Source organism: Coregonus clupeaformis, chromosome 1 (assembly GCF_020615455.1).
Source record: "Coregonus clupeaformis isolate EN_2021a chromosome 1, ASM2061545v1, whole genome shotgun sequence".
Classification (NCBI taxonomy): domain Eukaryota; kingdom Metazoa; phylum Chordata; class Actinopteri; order Salmoniformes; family Salmonidae; genus Coregonus; species Coregonus clupeaformis.
This window is the reverse complement of record NC_059192.1, coordinates 26,911,398-26,917,567: the sequence shown is the minus strand read 5'-3', so window position 1 is coordinate 26,917,567 and position 6,170 is coordinate 26,911,398. Positions and strand designations below refer to the sequence as shown.

At 41.1% G+C, this 6,170-nt stretch overlaps 1 protein-coding gene across 2 annotated transcripts in view; it reads left to right on the top strand.

The window, feature by feature from the left end:
- The first annotated feature begins 5,616 nt into the window (after positions 1–5,616).
- The window catches only part of LOC121574054 (tau-tubulin kinase 1), a 52,493-nt gene continuing 51,939 nt past the window's right edge, over positions 5,617–6,170 (top strand). For both annotated transcript variants that reach the window (XM_041886632.2, XM_041886614.2), the window contains exon 1: positions 5,617–6,020. The gene's annotated coding sequence lies outside the window, so the exon portion shown is untranslated. The remainder of the gene's footprint in view (positions 6,021–6,170) is intronic.

The window sequence follows — 6,170 nt, the reverse complement described above, 5'->3', positions numbered from 1 at the left end:
CAAAGATAACCCTGAAGGAGCTGCAAAGCTCCACAGTGGAGATTGGAGTATCTGTCCATAGGACCACTTTAAGCCGTACACGCCACAGAGCTGGGCTTTACGGAAGAGTGGCCAGAAAAAAAGCCATTGCTTAAAGAAAAAAATAAGCAAACACGTTTGGTGTTCGCCAAAAGGCATGTGGGAGACTCCCCAAACATATGGAAGAAGGTACTCTGGTCAGATGAGACTAAAATTGAGCTTTTTGGCCATCAAGGAAAACGCTATGTCTGGCGCAAACCCAACACCTCTCATCACCCGAGAACACCATCCCCACAGTGAAGCATGGGAAACTGGTCAGAATTGAAGGAATGATGGTGGCGCTAAATACAGGGAAATTCTTGAGGGAAACCTGTTTCAGTCTTCCAGAGATTTGAGACTGGGACGGAGGTTCACCTTCCAGCAGGACAATGACCCTAAGCATACTGCTAAAGCAACACTCGAGTGGTTTAAGGGGACACATTTAAATGTCTTGGAATGGCCTAGTCTAAGCCCAGACCTCAATCCAATTGAGAATCTGTGGTATGACTTAAAGATTGCTGTACACCAGCAGAACCCATCCAACTTGAAAGAGCTGGAGCAGTTTTGCCTTGAAGAATGGGCAAAATTCCAAGTGGCTAGATGTGCCAAGCTTATAGAGACATACCCCAAGAGACTTGCATATGTAATTGCTGCAAAAGGTGGCTCTCGAAGTATTGTCTTTGGGGGGGTGAATAGTTATGAACGCTCAAGTTTTCAGTTTTTCTGTCTTATTTCTTGTTTGTTTCACAAGAAAAAATATTTTGCATCTTCAAAGTGTTGTGTAAATCAAATGATACAAACCCCCCAAAAATCCATTTTAACTCCAGGTTGTAAGGCAACAAAGTAGGAAAAATGCCAAGGAGGGTGAATACTTTCGCAAGCCACTGTATATGGATCATGACAGTATTATGACCATATTATGACAGGTTATGACAAGTTATGTCAGCTGTTATGACATATTATGGCATGGTTATGACATTAGGTGTCAAGTAAAATGTTATCGATACCCCATAATGACAAAGTGAAAACATGTTTTTAGAAATGTTTGCAAATGTATTGAAAATTAAATACAGAAATATATCTATTAAATAAGTATTCACACCCCTGAGTCAATACTTTGTGGAAGCACCTTTGGCAGAGATTACATCTGTGAGTCTTTCTGGGCAACATTTGCCCATTATTCTTTTCAGAATTCTTCAAGTGCTGTCAAATTGGTTGTTGATCATTGCTAAACAACTACTTTCAGGTCTTGCCATAGATTTTCCAGCAGATTTATGTCAAAACTGTAACTCGGCCACTCAGGAACTTTCACGGTAACTCCCCAGTCCTTAATGATTACAAGCATACCCGTAACATGAAGCAGCCACCCCTATGCTTGAAAATATAGATTGGATTTGCCCCAAACATAACACTTTGTATTCAGGACAAAAAGTGAATTGCCTTGCCATATTTTTTGCAGTATTACTTTAGTGCCTTGTTGCAAACAGGATGCATGTTTTGGAATATTTTTATTATTCTTTTCACTCTGTCAATTAGCTCCTATCACAGCCAATAAACTCTGTAACTGTTTTAAAGTCACCATTGGTGAAAATCATGGTGAAATCCCTGAGCGGTTTCCTTCCTCATTAGAAACCTGAGCTAGGAAGGATGCCTGTTTCTTTGTAGTGACTGGGTGCATTGATACACCATCCAAAGTGTAATTAATAACTTCAGCATGCTCAAAGGGATATTGAATATCTGCTTTAATAGGTGCCCTTCTTTGCGAGGCATTGGAAAACCTCCCTGGTCTTTGTAGTTGAATCCGTGTTTGAAATTCACTCCTCGACTGAGGGACCTTACAGTATGTGTGGGGTACAGAGATGAGGTACTCATTCAAAAACCATGTTAAACATTATTATTGCACACACAGTGAGGCCATATGAAATGTATTATGTGACTTGTTAAGCAAATGTTTACTCCTGAACTTATTTAGGCTTGCCATAACAAAGGCGTTGAATACTTATTGACTCAAGACATTTCAGCTTTTCATTTTTTATTAATTTCAAAAAAATTCTAAAAACATAATGCCACTTTTGACATTATGGGGTATTGTGTGTAGGCCAGTGACAAAAAAAATATATTTAATACATTTTAAATTCAGGCTGTAACACGACAAAATGTGGAAAAAGTCAAGGGGTGTGTATACTTTCTGAAGGTCCTGTACATGTTTGCAAGTGTTGTTGTATTTATTCGCACATCAAGTTACTTGCTTGCGAGTGTTGTTGCATTTATTCTCAAAAGAAGTTACATGTTTGCAGATATTTTGTGAAACTACAAATCAGATTATATAGGTGCAACTTACAGTGCCTTCGGAAATTATTCTGACCCCTTGACGTTTTCCACATGTTGTTATGTTACAGCCTTATTCTAAAATGGATAAAATAAATAAAAATCCTCAGCAATCAACACACAATACCCCAGAATGACAAAGTGAAAACAGGTTTTTAGAAATGTTTGCAAATTTATAAAAAAACTAAAACAGAAATACCTTATTTACATAAATATTCAGACTCTTTGCAATGAGACTCGAAATTTAGCTCAGGTGCATCCTGTTTCCATTGATCATCCTTGAGATGTTTCTACAACTTGATTGGAGTCCACCTGCGGTAAATTCAATTGATTGGACATGATTTGGAAAGTCACACACCTGTCTATATAAGGTCCCACAGTTGACAGTGCATGCCAGAGCAAAAACCAAGCCATGAGGTCGAAGGAATTGTCCGTAGAGCTCCGAGACAGGATTGTGTCGAGGCACAGATCAGGGGAAGGGTACCAAAAAAGATCTGCAGCATTGAAGGTCCCCAAGAACACAATGGCCTCCATCATTCTTAAATGGAAGAAGTTTGGAACCACCAAGACTCTTCCTAGAGCTGGCCGCTGAGCAATCGGGGGAGAAGGGCCTTGGTCAGGGAGGTGACCAAGAACCTGATGGTCACTCTGACAGGACTCTAGAGTTCCTCTGTGGAGATGGGAGAACCTTCCAGAAGGACAACCATCTCTGCAGCACTTTATGGTAGAGTGGCCAGACAGAAGCCACTCCTCAGTAAAAGGCAAATGACAGCCCGCTTGGAGTTTGCCAAAAGGTACCTAAAGACTCTCAGACCATGAGAAACAAGATTCTCTGGTCTGATGACACCAAGATTTAACTCTTTGGCCTCAATGCCAAGCGTCACGTCTGGAGGAAACCTGGCACCATCCCTACGGTAAAGCATGGTGGTGGCAGCATCATGCTGTGGGGATGTTTTTCAGCGGCAGGGACTGGGAGACTAGTCAGGATCGAGGCAAAGATGAACGGAGAAAAGTACATAGAGATCCTTGATGAAAACCTGCTCCAGAGCACTCATGACCTCAGACTGGGGCGAAGGTTCACCTTCCAACAGGACAATGACCCTAATCACACAACCAAGACAACGCAGGAGTGGCTTTGGGACAAGTCTCTGAATGTCCTTGAGTGGCCCAGCCAGAGCCTGGACTTGAACCCGAACGAACATCTCTGGAGAGACCTGAAAATATCTGCGCAACTCCCCAAATACAGGTGTGCCAAACTCATACCCAAGAAGACTTGAGGCTGTAATCGCTGCCAAAGGTGCTAAAACAAAGTACTGAGTCAAGTGTCTGAATACTTATGTAAATGTAATTTTTAGGTTTATTTTTTTTATACATTTGCAAAAATTTCTAAAAACCCGTTTTTGCTTTGTCATTATGGGGTATTGTGTGTAGATTGATGTGGGGTATATTTTAGAATAAGGCTGTAACATAACAAAATGTGGAAAAAGTCAAGGGGTCTGAATACTTTCCGAATGCACTGTATATTTTACATGTGCAGATCATACTTTACATGCTTGTACACTAATGTCTCTATTTTGCCGTCATGACAGTTATTAAGGAAACCTTAATGCAGGCTCTGCCTCCTCTCCAATTTGAGCTGCTATTCCTAGCGCACGTAGAACCAAACGCTTTAATTGAACTTTTAGCATGTATTACCTTTTATGTGGCAAAACACAACCCCTCACAATGTTTTAATCTGACTAGGTTACTTCAAAAGTCTCCTGTAGGCATGCGCATGTTCATCCAAAACATAATTCCAGTATCCCTAAAAATGGCTTGACATTAACCAAAATACAAAATAAGCTAGACAAAGTGTGATCTTTTTGTGTCGTGAAAATTAATGATGCGAGAAATGGCGGTGGAAACGCTTTTATGCGCAAATATTGACATAATAACCATCATATCGAAGTAAACTTGGAGTCACTTATAATATATAATATGCCATTTAGCAGACGCTTTTATCCAAAGCGACTTACAGTCATGCGTGCATTCATTTTTTTTCATTTTTTTTTTTGTATGGGTGGTCCCGGGGATCGAACCCACTACCTTGGCGTTACAAGCGCCGTGCTCTGCCAGCTGTTGTGTGGTTCTCCCACTACGACTCGGGAAAGCATGCAGTTTATTAGGCTACAGATGAAATAAGTTATGATGAACTTCACAGGGTGGTGAAAGTGCACGGTGATGAGCTTGATGCTCCTTTGAATAAATATCGAGGGTCTTATTCTGGTGACATGATGATTGATGCTTGGCTGCCGTTTGACAAATAAAAAGAATCTCATGCTTTTGTCCATAATAATATCATCATGTCGGCTATACCCGCACTGTATCTGCAAGCTGTTGGCTAGAGCGCACATGCCAATACCATTCGCTGTACCTACCCAACATAGGCTTACAGTTGAAGATATGATGGAAACTCATTTAATATGTATTTTTTATTTGGTACATGGGAATTTAATGGCAAAAATTATTTTTATGTGCACTACTTCATCACGCACAGTTTTTTTTATCTGCAACAACTCCATTTGATGGAACACATCTCTGGTGGGAAAATGTGCATTTGTTTTTATGCAGAGTTTAGAATATTCACATGAAAATATGTTGCCAATTGGATGGAAACCTAACTAGTGTTAAAATAAATTGTTTGCAATTCAACCCATTCTGCCATGGGGCTGAGAGAAAATGTTGCAGTTTCAAAGGTAATATCTGGCAATTCTACATATTTTTCCATGGGGTGGTGAGAAACTTTGGCAGTTTTAATGCTAATTTCCTGCAATTCTACACATTTTGCCATGACTTATGCCATGTTCATGATATCTGAATGAGAGTGACTAGCAAAATCAATGATGGCCAGCTGGAGGTCAGCGACCCTGGGCACATGCCCTGCGTGCCCTGTTGTTGATGATTAGGCCAACTACAAGGTTTAGATTTGAGTGACTATCAGTGACTGACATACCAAGTGGAAAAAAACAAATGTGGAAGTTGCACCTTGTTTATTCTACCTTTCTAACACTCAACAGTAAATTGAGTACCCCCCCAAAAAGAAAAAAAAGCGGTAGTCTGCCTATAGGCAGAGGCGCGCCTTTGGTATTGAGGGCCAAACGTCAAGGTAAAATGCACGAATGAGAATTTGAATTTATCTGTGGGAAAACAGTGCCCTCTTGTGTGTAAAATTACATCTACACAAAGGAGGAGGCCATGGTTAGACTCAGTGAGACCATTGTGCACTAGTGCATTTGCCTAATAGCCTACGCTATGGCAGATACACTGTTAGTTTGGTGCTGCTACTGAAACTGCTACTTCTTGCACATTTCGCACAGTTCATAATTTCTCAATAGGCGCTTATTGAGCGCCGTGCGCTACTCACGTTACCACGCAACAACCATCCATGGTCATGCAGGACCGCGCGCGTTGCGTAATGGGAGAATCTCGGTGATGCTGATTCAGAGGAGTAGAGGAGTAGAGGCGTATAACGGGGAGAATGGAGAATGGTGCAACGACAACCGACACATATGTCATTACCACGACCTCGCACAAGGACTGATGCACCTCTCAAATGCCTCGCGCACCGAGGCCATACAACGACGTCAGAAGATCAGGTCTGGATACAATGTTTTGCTCTTTGTTGAATTGATGTAGATGATCTTGCGGAAATAAAGCACATTCAAGGCATTGGCACTTTGTCAATAATACTGCTGAATACAAGGTCGCTCGCTTTGCTATGATAACATGGGAGAGCAACACCACTT